A 260-nucleotide genomic window follows, 5' to 3' on the forward strand; every position below is an offset into this window, starting at 1 on the left:
AAGGCCTTTCTAAAGGAATGTTTCTTTGGGGATGTTGATGGGAGAGAAGATGGCCTTCCGGAAGAAGAAGGCGAAGGGGGCGGCCTCCTAGTACGCCAGGTGGTCATTCAGCGCCTAATGAATGGCTGCGTAGGCGCGGTCGTGGCTGATGATAACGGAAAAGGCTTCCGAATAGAGCACCAACAAGCAGATTCCAAAACCGAGCACGAAATGGCTCAAGAACAGGTTTCTCAGTCCTTATGGGGGGAATTATTGCGACG

Source organism: Penaeus monodon, chromosome 23 (genome assembly GCF_015228065.2).
Source record: "Penaeus monodon isolate SGIC_2016 chromosome 23, NSTDA_Pmon_1, whole genome shotgun sequence".
NCBI classification, from domain to species: Eukaryota; Metazoa; Arthropoda; class Malacostraca; order Decapoda; family Penaeidae; genus Penaeus; species Penaeus monodon.